The 19,951-nt window shown below is 39.2% G+C and overlaps 1 long non-coding RNA gene across 1 annotated transcript; it reads left to right on the top strand.

The window, feature by feature from the left end:
* The first annotated feature begins 701 nt into the window (after positions 1 to 701).
* On the top strand, positions 702 to 19,599 carry LOC123380915. The gene is made up of 3 exons (XR_006587321.1): positions 702 to 1,173; positions 15,954 to 16,021; positions 18,009 to 19,599. It is a non-coding gene; the product is annotated as an uncharacterized LOC123380915 (long non-coding RNA).
* The last annotated feature ends 352 nt before the right edge of the window (positions 19,600 to 19,951 follow it).

Genomic DNA, 19,951 nt, shown 5'->3' with positions numbered 1-19,951 from the left:
CCGTCATTCTAATTGCATGTGTGTCATTTTTGAGCCAAAGCTTAAGTTACAAAAAGCCTCATGTATTCTAATAATGGATCTAAAACCAGAAAGGTCATGATTTAAAATTTGTGATAAGTTTAATTTTTCAGACAGCCTTTTATTTTTGCTTTGCAAGGACTCAGACCTGACACTTCTGTAATTCAAAGAGTAACAGTTGAGTCCAGTGATTTGGGTAGCCAACTGTCGCACCAGACTTGGCCTCAAGTCATGACACTTACAAAGGTGTGACCTTGGGTAAATTATTTAATGTCTTTGAAATCTGATTTTCTTATCTGAAAATGGGACTAATTCCTCATTAGACTGTTATAAGAATGGAAAAGACATGTGATCTAAAGTGATCAGCATAAATGCCCAGCACAGAGCATATAGAAGAAATTGGTGGATGTAAAAAAAAAAAAAAAAAAAAAAAAAAAAGGCAACATTTATTGAGAATTGACCATGAGACAGATACTATGCTAAGCCCCTTCTTTAAAATACCTAATTTAGGGGCGCCTGGGTGGCGCAGTCGGTTAAGCGTCCGACTTCCACCAGGTCACGATCTCGCGGTCCGTGAGTTCGAGCCCCGCGTCGGGCTCTGGGCTGATGGCTCAGAGCCTGGAGCCTGTTTCCGATTCTGTGTCTCCCTCTCTCTCTGCCCCTCCCCCGTTCATGCTCTGTCTCTCTCTGTCCCAAAAATAAATAAACGTTGAAAAAATAAATAAATAAAAAATAAAATACCTAATTTAATCCTTACAGTATATTCCTAAGAGGTAAGGGCAGTTATTAATTCCATTTACAGGACAGTATTGAAATTTAAACCCTAGAACCCAGTTTTGTTTAGTTTTTACCACTTTAACATGTTGCCTCTCAATTGGGAGGTTGGACTATATGAGCTTTGGGTGGCCATCCCATCTTGAACACTAGGATTCAACAGCTCCCACGGAATTGGGTGGTGGGTGAAGCATGGTATCAGAGTCACATGGCCCCAATTCCCCTGGAGAGCTGTCCAAATCCATCAAAGCAAGCAGGCTTCCAGAGCCCTCTGCTCTCACTTGATTCTCTTGCCCAGGTGCTGACTCACTGCATTGACTGAGCAGGCTGCCACAACTCAGTCCTTCTGTAGGACTGGCTGTCCTGGTGGAAGGCATCCAGGTACCTTTGTTCTCTTAAGCTACAAACTCCCCTTCCTCTCACTTTACCAGGAGAGGTTTAATATAAAGTATAATGTGTGTTGTTTACACTTTCATTGATGCATGCATTTATTCCAAGATGATGTTCCCTTTGGTTAACTGTCAAAGACCACAATTTTTACAGGAGGTTATTTTTTACTGTAACTGCTTAAAGGAACAGAAAAGCAACTCTCTATAATTACTTTCAAATTCAGAAGAGAATTCTACCTGTACCCTTAAGAGAAGCTGAAAGAAATGAGTGCCTTTATTTATTTCCACCTGGCTTTGAATGGGCTTTTTAAAAATTGCATTGGTTCATGCTCAGAACCAGTAAAGTGATATGAAAAAAAATGGGACAAAATGGTTCCTCGTGGGTTTCCTGTTTCTCCCTCCACTGTTATATATTTTTAAAGAACATGCAATGCAGTTCTGCCTCTGGATGTACTCCCTTTGTTCAACATGATTGCCTTTGCCACCTGCCTTGAAACGGTCCTTCAAGGGTTTTGATAAATCGGTTGCAAAGGTGTCTGATTTCATTGTAACATCTGTAAGTGCCTTTTCTGAAAGGCTCTTTTTATACTACCTAGAGAAATTCACCTCAGTGAGTCTTTGGAGAACCCTAGAATCAGCTCTAATATATCAGAAAGGGAAAGGGTATTATTTTTCTCTCCTATCTTTACTTTGGAAAGGCACTGAGGGCATTTCAGAGGAAGGAAAGCAAGTAATGAAAGGGAAACGATCATTTTGAGAGACTCCTCAGCAACTGCCTTTTTCTTTTTTTTTTCTGGATACTGTGATGCTAAGAAGTTTAGGACCTATCCCAGCATTCTTCACTAGTCATTCACCCCCACTGAGGTGTTTCCTTTTTTCACCTCAGCCAGGTAAATGAGGAGATTCTGCAGGGATTTAGAGACACTGACAGCCCCCCCGCCCCCGCCACACTTACCAACTGAAATTGGCATTTCTCCTTTGAGAGCTCACCTCTAGGACCACAGGACAAATATTCAGTATAGATGGCCACGGGCAAGGTTGGAAGGAACAAAAGGCATTATCTTATTCTCCAGGGTTCTCAGAGCATAAAGCTATGCATGTGTCCACCATATCATGTATATGTCCACCATAGATCATTGGTGTAGATAGAGACCTACAGAACTGTAACCAGGTGACTAGATTATACCAAATTATATAGATTTTTAGAACTCAACCAATCCTTGGCTGCTCTGTGATTTTCCAGTCGAAGAGTCCATAACGGTAAAGACTATCCAAACAGGTGGGGGTGGAATTTTCCCCTGAAGGAAACAGATCACTCGTACTAAGACAGTAATTTGGGGCCAGGGAATTGGCAATCCGTGCGACTGGAGGTAGGAGGGACTTACTTCTTTCTCAGGCCAGGATTCTGAGATGAGAGAAATCTTGGCCGTACAGACACAGGCTGAGAAAAGAGGCACCATCCAATCTCCACTCTGAGGAAGCAACAGCAGCAGTAGGACCTCTTGTCTTCAGGCTTACCCTTGCATCTGAGCTCCAGCTCCAAGAAACAGGGTCTGAACCTCTGGATGGAGTAGAGGAGGGTTTCTTTCTGGTGACTTCTGGCAAGAGTCAATTCTAGACACAGCCTGTAGCTCATGCCAGAACCTCTTCTGACTCAGCCACCAAGGCACATGAGTGGGCTAAGGTACATGAGGCCAATTCTAGCTTACGTTTGAATTGTAGCAATTGATTTCTGAGAGCTACAAACTCAGATGCCATGGTTTTGCCATGTCATGCTCTTAGTGTGAACACTGCAGGGAGACGTGACTGGCATTTGGGCACTCCAGAACTCAGCCATTTTGGATATTGGCCTTGAAGGGGACAGCTGCATCCCATTTTTTCTAACTGGTGACTAAGATATTCTTCTCCTCCCCTTCTCCTTTCTCCATCTCATCCCTATTCTCCTTCTTAAAATTGTTATCAACAATACAAATACTGTTTATTGCCTATAAGCTATTCATTGACAAACCAACAAGGCTTCAAACCTAGTACATCTAAAACTGAACCCATAATCTTCCTCCTTTGGCCAGCTTCTTGTCTAAATTATCTTTCTGGACCACCACTCTTTCTTTCATTCACCAAAACTCAAAATTTCAGTATCCCTTTTGATTTTTTTCCTTAGGTTGGTTCCATCATCACAAACTTCCTATATCTTCTGCCCTCACAACATCTCCCCTCTATATATTCTTTCTCTACCAGCGCCAGTAAGAAATTTCTTACCTTCATTGCTGCCAGAAGGCCTTAATGCGCCCTTATTGGTTTCCCAGGTATCTGTCTATGCCAACTCAAATAAATCCTAAACATTGCCACACAAGTAATTCCCTCATATCACAGTTTGAATACATCAGTTCTTGTTCAAAATCCTCAACAACTCACTGTTGCTTATAAGGTTAAATCTTAATATAGTTGATTCTCATTAGTCACTGTGGTTACATTCTATAAAATCACTCTGAACATTGAATTAGTCCATACTGAGCCATTGCTCTAGATCCCTGAGAGCTTCTAGTCATAACACTCTTATCAACCCATCTATACCTAGCCTTTTTTATGTGTTTAAAGACCCCTTGTTTAATATATATTGTTGATTCATGAACATTGAACTCATAACCAGCAGCACTATAATTCATGCCTGGATGAAGCTTATCTAATACATGTATCTTCTCTGTAAGACACATCAAAGCCTTCTCCTACTTAGGAAAACTAGACAGCACTTCAGCACTAAGCTTGGGAGCCACTTAACACTAAAGCAAAATATCTGGCACTAAACATATTGTAAAAAGAACACCTGTTTACAGTATGAGAGCTAAAATGCAAAGACCTTGTTTGACCTCAGCTAGGAATGGATGTTAGGTGGCTCAAGTTTTTGCTACTCTGCACATGTCCATGATTGATGATGAAAGTACCATTATTATTGATTTGGGAGTTACAAATAAATTTTAGAGTAAACAAATTTGAAATATCAAATACATTAATAATGAGTTTTAACTATACCTCATCTTGTATTTCAGAGCTCCCAGTAACAAGATCACTTTCTATGTCTCTTCAGCATTATATCCCATTATGTCCCTATATCCTACTCCTGCTGAGATACTCAATCTTTCTGAATTTACAGAATATTTTCTTGCCCTTTCTTTCTTTGTGTCGCTCCCTGTTAGTTGTATCAATTAAGAATTCTTTGGTTGCAAACAACAGAAATTAATGAGGACTGACTAAAGAAACATAATGGGGGTAGAGAGTATTAACAGGAAGGGTGGCTCACAGACTCAAAAGAAGAACTGGGCCATCAAGAGTCAGGAAGGCTATGTGCCAAAGAAGCTCAGAGCTCCAAGCAAAAGTAGCCCATGGGCCTTCTAAGAGGCTATCTCCTATATGAGTCCATCCCAATTAATCCCAATTGCTCTCCTCATTTTATGCCTCCAAGTTTCTAATTCTTAGGAGAGACAACCTGATTGGCCTATCTGAATAAGTTGTCTCTTACCCTCAACGTGTCTCAACCCCAGTAGCTAAAGTAAGGTAGAATGATAATTGACCTAATTTGACCTGGACAGTGGTGGCAGAGTCCCTTACAAGTGTAAGCCTGGGACTGGGGCTGCCAGATAAGGACAATAATCATTGTGCTTGTTTTTTTTTTCTTTACCTCCATAGTCTATACTTACAATTACCCTTCAATTTCTATTTAAATATGACCCCTTCTATAGGGGATCATATTCATATTCATAATCAGCCCTATTTTATAGCTATATATAAACATTTCTCATCATTCATTCACTTATTTATTCAATAAATATCCATTAAGTACCTATGCATACAGGGATGTGTGCTAAGCCTTCCCTGCTCTGGACATCTAGAGGGCATCTGTTCATCTTGAACAACTGCAGGCATTAATAATGGGCCCAAAGTACTCCATCTAGAAATTGCCCATATCCAAGCAGATAGAGTTTATTCAAGAATGAGTTCTCTTATGAGAGTCATGTAGCTTGGTATAGTTGACTTTGTGGTCAACAATATAACCAATACTCTATATAATTCATTGATGGTAGATAATTTACCTCAGACTGATGCAGCTAGAAGTATTAGATATATTACATAGCAGAATAAAAATGTACACACACACACACACACACACACACACACAAATGCACACATACACATTATTCTTAATGATTCCAAAGGAAGAGTTCTGAGAGACCTTCATAAAAAATAACATCAAAAGAGATTATAGAATTCTCTTCTCCAGTTGTGTTAAGAGCCATTCATTAGTTTATCAAATAGATTATGTATCTGTCAAGAATTAGCACAGTAATGGTAAAGGTATAAAATGGTTATACACACACACACATATATATCAGACTATAATCTGAAGAATCAATTAATATTTAATGAATTTTAATTTTTAATAGTAAATAATTCTAATAAAAAGAAGAAATAGACATAACCTAGCCCTTTGAGTTTATGAAGCCACAAAAGCAAACAAATTAGAACACAATGGAGAGAAGATATAAAAATGAAAAACTGTAGAGACACTACATAGATTCGACTTAAGTAGCTATGATAGTAGTTGTAAAGTCCAGTAGACATCCCCAGGAAATTATATCCCACAATAGGATGTCATGCTCCCCTTTATATCTAGATTTCTTTATGGGCCAGAGGATCAAAATCTGGACTCATAACAAAGAATTTGTAAAAATTCTTGAGAATATTCAAACCTCCATTCCAAGAAAAATCTAGTCTTTGTCCAGCAAGCCTGTGATGAAGTGGGATGAGCTCTGGATGAGACAGCTAGTCCACATCTTCACCTTCCACGTCAGCAGGCCAACTCGTCCTCTTTCATGACTGGCCATTCAGAGTCCACTTTGGCTGATAGTCTTGTCTGTCTGCGTTCCTGAGATTTGTACTTTCCCAAATTGACTGCAACTCAATACTTACCAAAGGCTTGTGGGGAGCAGCTGCAATTTACAAGAAAGGGTCTAAAGGACATGTTTAAAAATGTCTTCTTTCTTCCAGGTTCTCTAAGAGAAGTCCCTGTCGTAAAGCAAAGTACCTGGACCATAATACCTCAGCTTCTTACAAAAATGTCTCTGGATTTTTACCACTCTCAACTTTTACTGAAAATTGGCCCAAAAAACATTTATTTTTAATCACATTACTGTCTTCTTCTCTTCAAAATTTTTTTGAATGTATTGTCCACTAGATATTCAGTGTCCTCTATACAAACATCTACAGGATAAATTCTTCTGTCAGTGGAATTCAAAGAAAAAGTTTGTCTCTGTAGAGCAAATCTGATGTTTTCTTGTTATCAGATAATAACCATCATGCAAACCACAATTTCCCTTCTTGTCCCTTTTTTGTTCCAGAAAATTCAAGGGCTGAATTCAGTCATTGAGTTCATCTACTGTAAAGTCATTCTCTTCAGAGAGTTGAAGAGATTTGTACCCTCTTTCCCCCTCCCTTTGTTGCTCTATTTTGTGCAGTGTTTAATTTTTGAAGCTGTTTCAAATGCTTTTGGAATAGGTGGGAGATAAACCCTAAACCAATGCAGATCTAATTTGTGGTCTTTCCTCCATTAATTCAAACTCTCGTCAAGATCCAAAATTGGGGATAATATCTCCTTGAGTGCTTGTTCAAATGCTATTCAGCACTGGGAGAAGGGGGAAACGCAATTTGTGTTTTACTTTATTGAAGATGCAGCCAGTAAGAACATTTGTCTTAGCATCAATAACAATTAATCTTAATTGTAAGGATATGTTCCAAGTAACATTCCGTTCCCAAAGGAGCAGGTTTAGGTAATTTTAGCCTCAGATTAATTTTGTCCTCTGCCATGAAAGTCATGCTAAAGTGGATACTAATCAAGTTCAAAGTGATGAGGTAGAGATATAGCCCCTGAACTTGCATCAAACCTTTGGACACTCTTCTCATCTGATTAAAACTTATGGAAGAGGAACATTATGTGCTTACTACTATATTATATTGTTATTGCATGTAATTATTTGTATAGTCCATGATTATACAATAATAGTTTAATGAATAAGGTTAGTCAGTTCTTGTAACTCTGATATGTTTTCAAAGCCTTTGCTAGCCTCTCTCCACATTGAGAATAAAACCTGAACTCCCTATACAGCCTGTAAGCCTGGCATGACCAAGCCCCTGCCTAGCTTTCCAGCCTCATTTCTTTCCAGTCCTTTCTGTTCCTTTAACTTCATATCTGCCACTTAAGGCTCTTATGTGCTTGCTGTTCCCCCTACCTTCTCTATCTCCTATGTCTGGTTCTTCTAATCTCAGCTAAAACAACATTACATCTTCTGAGAAGATGCCCAATCGTTGTCTATTGCAACAATTAGCTATTTCCTTCCCAGCACTGACAAGTGCTGGTTTACTCATTTAATGTCTACTGCAGTAGATGATAATAAGCTTCATGAAGGCAGCACCCTACACACAGGCATATCTTTGTACCTCGCTAAGGTACAGATTATTTTCTGGATTGATACAATCCAGAAATCCAGATTATTTTCTGGATTGATACAATTGAACCTTTCCAATTCTCAAATGACAGACCAATCCACAAATCAAAAAAGATAGTATATGAGAACTGGAACATCCTTTAGAAGTAATCTAGTCTTTCACTTCATAGAAAACAGAATTTAGGCACAGAGAAGTGAAGTAACTTATCCAAGGCACACAATGGTAAGACTAGACAGGCTCTAGTCCAGGGCTCTAATTATGTTTCAGTAAATGCTCCATTTCCTCATTGCATGTCACCTTTGGTCTTCCAACAGATAAACCTTGGCCCAGTTAGGCTGATTGATTTGTCCATGTATACCCAGGATTTTCCTGGTTTTATCACTGAAAGTCCCATGTCCCATGAACCCACTCAGTCCTGTACAAATTGGGCAGTGACCCTAAATGGGTCAGTGTCTGTGTTGTGATATCATCCACAGTGTGCACGTTGATACATCCTTCCTCCTCCCAGTTTGTGTGTTACTGCAAGTAATAAAGAGCATGGGCAGTACATGCTCCGATCAACTAAAATGGGTATTTCCTCAGAAGCTATCATTAGCAACTAATCATCAACAGAAAATCAACACGCCAAATGTTAGCAGACAGCCTTTGAATTCAGAAACATTCCCTTTTGTATCAAGAATCTGGGGTCTAACAAACCATTCTCTTGGAATAAACGTGTCTTAGTCTGCTCAGGATGCAATAACAAAATACTATGGGCTGGGTGGCTTACACAAAAGAAATTTATTTTCTGACAGTTTTGGAGGCTGGAAGTCCAAGATCAGGATGCTACCATGGTCAAGTTATGGTGAGGACTCTCTTCCTGGCATAGTCCTTCCTCATCCACTCTCCACACCCTCCCAGTTCTCCAGGAAAGAGCATGTTTGTGGAGTTTACTCATGATTTATAACACTTGAGCAGGTCCCCAGGAGAAAGTGTGAAACAGTTAATCCCAGGCAGATCCCAAACTGCTGCTTAGACCCTGGAATGACCTCAGGGCAAAGCCAACTGCAGAATATAAATTTACTTTTTAGGATTGTTTTGCCCAAAAGCAATCACACAGCAGTTCTCAGGATCCCCAAACTGGAATGGCCTACCTGAGTACTTCTGGCATATTTGGACTTCATTTTTAGCTTCTTCAATAAAACAATACACTCATAATTATCCTGACACAGAATTTTTGTATCCAAATAAGTCAAAGATTTTAAGATTAAGGAAATGCATCCAAATTAGACTTTTAATAATTTTCTATGCAATGGTCTGGAGAAAGAAACATATCCCCCCAAAAAATTGCTTACTGGCCTGCTTCCATCTATTGTATTAAATCTTTCTAAAAACCACAGCTGTAAAGAACAACAAAAACAATAATCCTTAACCATAACTTCAGCCAGAAAACATGGTAGATTTGAAAACTCATAAAAATTTATCTTCAGTGCCATTAATTGCCTCCCACACCATATACCTCTTCAGAATCCCTTCTTGTATAAACACATAGTGTCAATGTCTTTATCCCCACTGTTCTCAAGAAAATTACCTATATCTACACATAAATATCAATCACTGTTCTTTTTCCCCCATAGCTATGTGTTTAAGCTTCATCTCTGATTATGAAAATGACTTGGTTGCCTAGTAAATAATTTTAGAGACTAGATAGTTCACAGTGGGTGATCTGCTGGCACTATCTTTAAAAACAGCATAAGCATTGATTATTAATGAAAACATTATACTGGTGCCTTGTGTTAGTCTTCTAGGGCTTCCATAACCAAATACCACAGACCAACAAAAATTTATTTTCTCACAGTTCTGGAGGCTGGAAGTCCAAGGCCAGTGTTTCAGCAGGTTTGTTTCTCCTGAGGCTTTCCTCCTTTGCTTGCAGGTGCCTGTTGTCTTGCTGCATCCTCGCATGTTTTTCCCCTGTGTATGGGCATCCTTGGTGTCTCTTGCTCTTCTTCTAAGAACACCAGTCACATTGGATTAGGACCAATTGCCTACTTTAAGGCCCTATCTCCAAATACTATTACAATGGAGGTTAGGGCTTTAATATATGAATTTCTGGGGATTCACAAAAGATAAAAAGAAGAGAATCACAAAAGATAAAGATTCACAAAATATAAAAAGAGAACCAAAGCATAAAACTATGGAAATTTATCAGTTCACAAAAGAAGACAGCAAGAGAGAATGAAAGGAATAAAGGAACTACAAAACCAGAAAACAGTTTACAAAATGGAATTAATAAGTCGTTACATAACAGTAATTACTTTAAATATAAATGGATTAAATTTTTCAGTCAAGAGACATAGAGTAGATGGATGGATTAAAAAAGCACGACCCAACTATACAATGCCTATAAGAAACTCTCCTTAGCTTTAATAACATACAGAGCTCAATGTGAAGTGATGAAAAAATGTATTCTATGAGAGAGGAAACCAAAAGAGAGCAGTGGTACCTCTACTTATAACAGGCAAAAGAGACTTTAAGCCAAATATCTTAACAAGAGAAAAAGAAAGTCATTATATCATGCTAAAGGGGTCAATTCATCAAGAAGATACAATTATCATAAATATATACACACCTACTATTGGTGTACCTAAATATATTAAAGAAATAGATACTTACAGATCTGATGGAAGAAATATACAAAAGTAAAAAAAAAAAAATAGTAGGGGACTTTCATACCCACTTTCAACAATGGATAGATCATTGATACAGAAAATTAACAAGGAAATGTTAAACTTGAACCATACCAAAAGGTCCTAACAGACATTTACACAAACTGTCCCGTCCAACAACAGCAGAATACACATTCTTCTCATGTGCACATGGAATATTCTCCAGGACCGATCACAAAACAAGTCTTAGCAAATTTAACATTGAAATCATAGTAAATATCTTTTTAAACCACAATAATATGGAACTAGAAATCAATAATAAAAAGAAAGCTGGAAAATTCACAAAATGTGGAAATTAAACAACACACTTCTGTGCAACCAATAAGTCAAAGAAGAAACCAAAAGAGAATTCAAAAAATGACTTGAAACAAATGAAAATGGAAACACAGCATACTGAATCCTGTTAGATGCTCCAAAAACAGTTCTAAAATGGAAGTCTATAACAATAAAGGCTTGCATTAAGAGAAAAGATCTCAAATGAACAACCTAACTCAAGCTAACTGCAATTAGCAAAAAGAAGGAAAAAACAAATATCAGAGCAAAAATAAGTGAAATAAGACCAGAAATACGATAGAAAAGGTCAACAAAACCAGAGCAGATTTTTTGAAAAGCTAAAGAAAATTGAGAAATACTTAGCTAGACTAAGAAAAAAAAAGAAAAAAGACTTCAATAAATAAAACCCAAAATGGAGGAAGAGACCTCAGAACTGATACTACACAGAAATAGAAAGAATCGTAAGAGACTACTTTGAATAATTACACACATACACACAGACTTGGATAAACTAAAAGAAACTGGTAACTTCCTAAAAACTACAACCTACCAAGACTGAATCATGAAGAAATAGAAAATCTGAACAGACCAATAATGAGTAAGGAGACTGAATCAGTAGTAGTCAAAATCTCGCAATAAAGAAGAGTTCAGGACCCCCTGGTTTCACTGGTGAATTTTAAACATTTTTTTTAATATGTCAATCCTTCTTAAACTCTTTCAAAACCTGAAGAGGAGATAATACTCCCAAACTCAATTTATAAGCCAGCATTACCCTGACACCAAAACCAGAAAAGGACACCACAAGAAAATTATAGACCAATGTTCCTGGTGAACATATATTCTATATTTCATATGAAACTGGAAAAGTGTTCTTCAAAGCAATGTGGAAGAGGTACAGTTACTCCCCATCCTCTCCGGTACTTGATATTGTCAATCCTTTTCATTTTAACCATCCTTTTTTTTTTATTTTTCTTAACATTTATTTATTATTGAGAGACAGAGAGAGACCGTTAGCAGGGGAGGGGCAGAGAGATAGGAAGACAGAATCTGAGGCAGGCTCCAGGCTCCGAGCTGTCAGCACAGAGCCAGACGCGGGGCTCGAACTCACAAACTGAGAGATCATGACCTGAGTGGAAGTCAGATGCTTAACCGACTGAGCCACCCAGGCGCCCCTAATTTTAACCATTCTTAAGTATATGTAGTATGTCTCTTTTTTGTAGGGAGGAGAAAACCTTTCCTAGAGGACTCCTAGCAGATTTCATGCATTGGCCATGGCTGGCACTGGTGTAGATCTACTGCAAGCAGCTGAATGCAGTGATAAGGACTTGATAACTGAGTTCTAAAAGAGAATGAAAAATCAAAGCAGACCCAGGTTTTGAGTTTGGGTTATTGGAGACACTGGAGACAGTTGAAATTGCTGGGAAAGGTATGGAGCCAGATTTGATTCACACTGCATTTGCAGAACCTGACTCCTTTGACCCACAGTCCTTTGAGTGGTTCCTGGGATTTTGAAGTGTGGTTCAGTTTTCCGGGGTCTTTCAAGAACTTTACAAGTTGTCTGGAGGAAACAGAATCACCCCTACCTTGGGGAAATCACCGTGCGTGGACCAGTGGTTGTGATTAGAGCATTAGTTCAACTAAGAGATACAGAAAGAATCCATGTCCCTCCCCACCCTTTTGAGTCCTAAATGAACACTCTAGATTTCTTCCCTACGAAGAGAGCCTACTGAAAGCACTGTTATTTGCATGAAAATCCCAGGAAAAGCTAGAGGGACACTCTCCCAACAGTCTCCAGGGTGTTCCCCAAGTTTTAGACCACATATTTGCAAAGAAAGACGATCTACCTTGCTAATACATTCCAAGTCAATCATCTTCTCTCCTCTAAGGGTATTTCAAATGACAGTGACAATATAATGGTAAAAAGCAATTGTAGCAGTCCCTGTCGCAACACTGAAAATATGAGCATGATAGGAAATGATCTCTATTAACCAGAGTTTGATCCCCATTTTTATTTATGCAGATACAAAGGGCTATTTGGATTAGTAATTATGTTTTTGGCATTTCCTGGGGTTTCAAATTACTTACTGGAAACAGCCTGCTGAATCCAAATACTGGATTCTAAATTTCTTATTCATCTATAAGCCATTGCTCAACAAGGATAATGGAAATGCTGCCCCAGTAAGTAACAACTTGGAATGGAAAATAGATCATTGGAATTCAGAGTGGATTTTCAGGATTTTGGTAACAGCTTCTTACAAAAACTTTAGTGGACTTTCCATGTCACTGAGACAGACTTAGAAGTTTTAGTTTACTTGTTTTTTTTTTCTTTTTCAGTTCTGTTATTATGGAGTTGTTTGTTTCTAGGAAAAATATAACTTTTTTCAAGTCTTGCCGTGGATATGTTTGCTCCATTTAATTTACCACAGTGTGCTTCGGTTCAGTTTTCAAATTTCATTCCGAGTACTACCATGTACAGCTCCGTATGCAAGTGTGTGGGTGCATGTGCGTGCAGAGAAAGAGAGAGACTGTTTCAAAATCGCCTCAAGAAGATACTCTATATCCAGCCAGTAATAATCTCTGAGAGCCAATTTTTTAATAGGGAAAAAGATAATTATGAGCATAAACACAGCACTTTGGCGATTCCTTCTCTCAAATTCCCTGGAGAACATATGTTCTCAGAGCCCAGAGGGAGATTTCTGCCACCCTCACTCAGCATGCCCTCTGCATAACAGGCTGATTCTGAGATAAGGGAGAGAATCATTCTTCAAACAACCCTTTCCCTGCCTTCTACTAATGATAATGGGAAGTTGGATGCATTACTGTTCTAATTTAAAAATCTACTCTTAGCGGTGTGTGTGTGTGTGTGTGTGTGAGAGAGAGAGAGAGAGAGAGAGAGAGAGAGAGAGATTGAGAGAGAGAGAGAACTATCTTCTCAAAAACAGAAAAAGAGGCATAATGCTCCTCTTTTCCTCCCATTACAAACAGCTTTATTTTCCTAGGACTGGAAGTAGGAGGCTTATTAACATAAGAGGGTCAGCTCTACACAAAATATTAACATTGTTGCATTTTTATCTTTGTCCCTTCTCCTTCCCTTTTTCCTTTCCCAGTGTTCTGTTTATATATTCTCTCTCCTCCTCCATCACTAGTGCCTGGGAGGGAGTCTGATCAAGTACCAGTTCCTATCACAGGGCTGTCTGGTTGACTTAAAACAGTGATACTCCATCTTTTCCCCACACAACACACGATGGATGCCACTCACATGTTAGACTCACTGCTGAAGATACAAAGGGTTATAGATCATTCCCAGCCCCCAGCTAATTATAACTCGACCCTTTTCTCTCATGAACATAGAAGAAAATCTAAATTCAGGTGAGTAAGAGAAAGCGATTGCGGAGATAATGTTGAATCTGCCTTAATTTACAAAATGCAATAATTTGCAAGTTTCATTACTTTATTATTTTTTTTTAATTTTTTTTTAACGTTTATTTATTTTTGAGACCAGAGAGACAGAGCATGAACGGGGGAGGGTCAGAGAGAGGGAGACACAGAATCTGAAACAGGCTCCAGGCTCTGAGCTGTCAGCACAGAGCCCGACGCGGGGCTCGAACTCACAGACCGCGAGATCATGACCTGAGACGAAGTCGGCCGCTTCACCAACTGAGCCACCCAGGCGCCCCAAGTTTCATTACTTTAAGTGCAATTAGCAACACATTACTTCTGTCCCATCTCACCACTGTAGGCCTTCATGCTGGCCATTCTCCATTTCCTTTCCAGATCCTTCCTTTTCTCCATCCTTCTCATCCTACTTTGTGCCCTGGGAGAGTGTCTCTTTGACCTGCTTCACTTGTGTTTCCTTGTCCTCTGGTCAATGGAGACAGCATCAGAACACTGGAAGGCAGGAGGAAAGGGGAGTTGGGTATTTGTTCTCATCTCTTTCTCTGCTGGTTATGGATCCTCTTTCAAAGGCCTCCTGACTCCTGGTAGACAGCCTTCTTCCATATCTGCAAACTTGATTCTAGTTACAGCTCTCAAAAGTAGGCAGGAATGGATACTTCCCCCACTCCCCCAAGGACAAGGGAAGGAGGAAGACGAAGGCCTCTGGGGTACTTAACCAGCCCTTGTTGGTTCCTCTTAACTTTGTTCCTACCTTTGTCTTAGTCCACAACTGAGCATGCCACTGTGCCCCCTTCTCTCTGCCGGTACCCTAATTTTACAGCTGAGAACCAATTGCTTCGATTAACACCCCTCCCAAGAGTGATGATGCTTAATAGGACATTCTTCTTGTTGATAGCACGAAGACTGAAAACCCCGGATATCCAAAAGGAATCACTCTCAAATGGCAGATGTGGATTCTGGCTGCTGAGGGTTGAGTTATTTGAGTACAAGATACCCATTCTTCATTAGTACTGCCTATATGGCCTTTTTCTTCCTGAACTCTTGGGAGACATTTTTCTTTCCATGCCTTTTCTCTTTACCAGGACACTCTCCTTCAACCTATATTTTACGAAGCTAATGTACGGCCAAGAATCCATAAAGCCTTTCTTGACCCATGTTTTCCCTCCTTAGTTCCCTATCCAAGAGTTTACAGTAATCCCCCAGGAAACACACACATACCCTATAACAACTGTAGTTTTCACATTCTACATATTAACTATTACTTTTAGCCAGACCTTGGACAAGGTCTTGTTCATGCTTTTGTTCATGATCTGAGTTTGTGTCTTATATAAGCTGACATGGTAGGAAAAGTTAAAAGCATGCCATTGACTTCGGAGTCAGATGGGTTTGCTTGGAGATTTATCTTCCACTAGCCCACTGTATGTACATGTTATGTAACCTTGCTTTGTATCAGTTTCCTGAAAGGAAAAAGGTATAATAATATTCTTATGTGATAGTTGTGAAAATCAAATGAGATATCTGTCCTGTTTTTAAGCACTGTGCCTGTTGCATAGTCAATGCTAAGTAAATATTAGCTAAAACCAACATAAAAAACAGATTGTGTTGTTTCCATGAAGTTCCTTGAAGGTAACAGATATCTTCTCATCTCTGTGTTCTCCTCAATAAAATTCCAACATACATTATTGACGGATAGACGATGGATGATGGATGGGTAGATGAGACCAGCAGCCTCAAATAAAAAATTATTCAGGCTCCTTAGACCTTACTTGGCAGAGACCACATTTTAAAAATTTCCAACCAGTCCTTTGAGTCTCTGGATGTGCTTTTTCTTTCTGCTTAATTCATTCAAATTATAGATGGACATTTGCATTTACAGATTGTTTTTTCATTTTTCTTTTAGCAAAGAATTTAAATTCCTTCCTCCATGTTTTGGCATCCTCATTCCAGGTTTTTGGAAGCTTCGGACAGGTATTTATCTCCCTTGAAGATTATTTTCAAGTTCCTTTAAAAGCAAAGGATGCCGTTCCTGCCAAAGCTAACAGCAGAGGGTGGAGGAGATCATTAGTTGACTAAATATTTCCACAACAAAAGTTGGGAAATTTAACCTCAAGGGTATTGGTATTTCCAACCATTCTCTATGGATCAACAATTAGAACAAGTTCATCTATCAATTATGAAACAGCCCAGAAAGAATTTGGACTTCTATTTTTGCCAAACAGCAAAACAAATAGAAAAGTATGGAAAATACCACACAAACGCCCAAATTAATTATTTCTATGTCTGTTACTGTTTTGCCTCTTAACCAGTCAGAAGTTACTGAATCCAATTCAATATTTCCTTTACTACCTACTATGTGATGGGCACTCTGTATGCCCATTAAAAGAACTCCTTTGAAATGAAATTTAGTGTAACTTAAACAATCCCTATGATGCATTTGCACTATTTGGCAAAAGTAGACTCTTTCCTCTTTGGCCAGAATGGCCTCACCTGTGACTGAATTCACGAGCTACGGTGTCTTCAGGTTTTCCAAAGCTGATAGAGTGGACAATGCATAGACTTTGGTGTCACTTTTAATCCTGGCTGCACAGTTACCAGCTCTATGGCCGAGCAAGTTCTTCTGTCTGTGTGACCCTCTTTTCCCCACTGAAAAACAAGTGTAATAGTATTTACCCCACTGTGCAGGGTTGAAGGATGAATGCAATAGCGCGAGCATCCGGTATCAGCTTCCCTTATCACTTTATACTCATGCATTTTACATAGCATCTAGGACACACTCGAACAAATGCAAGCACTACGTAACTCAGTTTTTGCTTCCTTATTTAATGACCACAAGAGCAGAGATTTGACCCGATTCATTCTGTGGACCTTCTATTCCTATGAAAGAAATAATCTGGGCTTTGATATGAGATTATTGAAACTTATCTTTTGATGACAGGAAGAAAGTCTTTGTCTTGACTCCTATATGCACGTACATCTCAGATTAGTGGATTAGTAAAAATAGAGGAATAGCCAACCTAACCCCTTAGTTCTAAGGTTCTACATAAATTAAGTTCTGAGGCCATTTGTCCTTTTCTCCCAATTGAGTAGGAACTCTGACATTCTGTCTTGGAGAAATCTCCTTTGAACAGATATAACAATATATGAAGGAGTCCAAGCCCTGCTGGTGGATATTGAGGAGCACATCACTCAGAGTACTCTGGTGCCAGCTGTGAAAGCCAAATTAGGCTAACAAAGTAACAAAAACCTCCTAGAAAACTCTTGGATAGTTCACAACATTGATGGCCTGGAGAACTGAGCTCAAAGATTGGGGGAAAACCAAGGGAGATTGGGACACCATTAAGATGCTGTGGCAGAAACAGTTTTTGTAGACTGCTGCCACTAACCTTGGCACTTTCAAAAAGGCTTTAAGCTCTATTGTAGCTCCTATAATAATCTCTAACTACTCCTGGGTAGACGTGCTACATTCTTGAGATTCATGTCCAAGTGGTGAGCATCTGATCTTCCAGTTTAGGTCACATGACTGTGCTCTACTCACCATGGAGCTGGGGGAAAGACCGAGGTCTGTAATGGAGACAGAGGGAAGAGAAGCTTTGATTTCAAGCTACCATGATTCTTTAAAAAACAAGCAGGTAGTTAGCAATACTGTGTTGTCTGTTTGAAAGTTGCTAAAACAGTAGATCTTAAAATTTTCCATTACAAGACAAACATTTGTAACTATGTGAGATGATGGATGTTAAATAAGTGTATGGAGATAATCACTTTGCAATGTATACATACATGAAATCATTATGTTGTACACTTTAAACTAATGCAATGTTATTTGTCATCTATAGCTCACCAAACTAGGGAAAAAAAGAAGGTAGGTTGTTACAATGTCAGGGAGCCAAAAGCAAGTATCCTCTGCAAAAAGTTCACCTCACCTTTCCCCTGTCCTATTGTCTCTTTCTAATTACAGTGGCTGGTGCTGGTCATTTGGGGGTGTGGTATCCTCATGAGCCCACATACAGACGTGTTCTTTGCAAGGACCATAGCTGCATTTTGATGGATGTAACCTTTCTAGGATGATCTGGCTGTGCATCCTGTAGTTAGCCAATTCTGGCCCCTGAATTCCTGTCATGCTCAGAGCTGATGGTTCTCTGGAGGGCCACTCAGATACTGGTGAGCACAGCCCCTGAAGTGAGACATCCATGATGGAGATATTGCCTATTGACTTGCTCAAAAATGAAAAATGGGATATGAGGTGCTGAAGTATTTGAGGACATCATGTTAAAAGCTTCTTGTTTGACTTTTAGCACTGAACAATCTTTGTTCGTTTCCTTCATTTCAGGCCCCAGAGGATTAGTTTTGCCAAAGGGAAAGAGGTAGCTAAAAGGCAAAATGGCAACCAAATTGAAAGCACTGTGATGAAAGTGTGTTATAGTGGATAAAAGCATTGATTATATTTGTGGTCAGCTAGACCCAGGTTGGAATCCAGCCCCCCACACTTTTCAGGACCACAGTCTTGGGATGGTAACTTAAAGTTCTGTGAGCCTAACCTATAAAGTAGGGATAACAATGTCCCTAGAAATGGGTGGTTGTGAGGACTAAAGAGAATCTCTTTTAAAGCACTCAGCCACACTACAGCCCATCTAACACTTGATCCTGTCCACCACCGCCCCCCCCCCCCTTCCTCACTCACAGAAGAAAATAGAGAAGTCAGCTTGGTTACTAAACTATAAAGTATGAAGTTACTAGAAACAGTTTGAGTAAAATTCAAAGGCTAGAGGCCAACAGTGAGATAAAACAGAAATAAAAGGAAGGGCATTGAACTTAAGCAAAGAGGAGGCAGAGTTGTGGTATCTGCATATTCCTGCGTCACGGTAAAGCCATTTGGAGTCATTTGGAGTCACTTGGGAAAGACAGGAAGAGGGATCTTCAAAACACGAGAAGTGATCTTTCCAGCGCATATGCTGTGCTCCAAGCTGGGTTCTTTACACAGATTATCACATTAAACTACATACCCAGTAGGTACATTATTCCCATTGTGTAGATAGTAAAATTGAGGCCCAGAGAGGCAGTGAGTGGATTCCTTCTGACCTCACTTCCCCTGCTTTCCAAGTGAGATGGCAGAAAATAACTTCCTTCATCAGCCCCAGAGGTTATGTTTCTTCTACTAAAGAAAGCAACAGCCTGGGGTATGAATCACGTTGTCCCATTTCAAATTTGGAGATTGGGTCAGGTGTGAACTGTAGTCTAGTCTACAGTGATGAAGTCAGGCAGGGGGAGAATAGTGTCCATGTGAATAAACATCAAGTCTTCACTATATTCACATACACGGTTGGGGGAGGGGGGCAGGAACACTGCATCAGCAAATCCAGGGGGCCCATTCATGTTATTTAGTGCTGTTAAGAAAAAGGAATCAAAAGGTAGAGGTACAGCAATAAGATAATTTCACCCTTAATGTCACCTTACACGTTAACTAGCTCACCAAGTATTATTTAATTATCTAAGATAGGAATGGGCAAACTCTGACCCATACACACATGGTCTTATAAATAAAGTTTTATTGGAACAACCACATCCATTTATTTATGTATTATCTAAAGCTGTTCTTATGCTACAATCTCAGAATGGAGTAGCTTCAACCGAAACCATATGACCTGGAAAGCCAAAAATATTTACTGTCCGGCTGGTTAAAAAGTTCGCTGGCTCTCTGACCTAGAATAATGTACTTATGTTTCAATGTGCTATTTACTATTTGATTAGAGCCCAGATACTCTGAAGTTATATATCTACTGGTTTATTTTTATAAGGTAGAAAGCATAACCAGAAGGCTACAGATTTATTGCTCTGTCAGATATTAACCAGTTTCATAACATACCAACAAATTCATTTCAGTATCCCTTTGACCTACTAACT

Source organism: Felis catus, chromosome D2, assembly GCF_018350175.1.
Source record: "Felis catus isolate Fca126 chromosome D2, F.catus_Fca126_mat1.0, whole genome shotgun sequence".
Taxonomy (NCBI): domain Eukaryota; kingdom Metazoa; phylum Chordata; class Mammalia; order Carnivora; family Felidae; genus Felis; species Felis catus.
Note: the sequence above shows the minus strand (reverse complement) of the source record. Positions and strands in the feature narration are given on the sequence as shown.